Genomic DNA, 391 nt, shown 5'->3' on the forward strand with positions numbered 1-391 from the left:
GGTGTGTGTGTGATGTTTGCGTGTGGATGCATGTGCATACAGGTATGTGCATACACCTGTGTGTGCATATGTGTGGAGGGTGGGGGCTGGTGCCAGGCATCGTCCTTGGTCACTCTTCCCCTTCTGCACCGAGACATGTCTCTCACTTGAATCTGACTCGGAATCAAGTGTGTCTCCCATCAATCTTTCCAGCCTTGGGTCCGCATCTCACTGTTCTCTCTCCTAACTCTGATCCACGATTGTGTGCCTTTTGAAAAGCCGTCTGGTCAGTGATCTAAGAAAACACCGGGGAGGCCTCGGTAGCAGACGGGAGATGAGGCAGCAGGAAGAGTAAGGACAGGTGAGATGTGTAGATAGAAAGCCATGGGGGCCTCAGCGCATCTCCCACTGG

Source organism: Microtus ochrogaster, chromosome 24 (genome assembly GCF_000317375.1).
Source record: "Microtus ochrogaster isolate Prairie Vole_2 chromosome 24, MicOch1.0, whole genome shotgun sequence".
NCBI classification, from domain to species: domain Eukaryota; kingdom Metazoa; phylum Chordata; class Mammalia; order Rodentia; family Cricetidae; genus Microtus; species Microtus ochrogaster.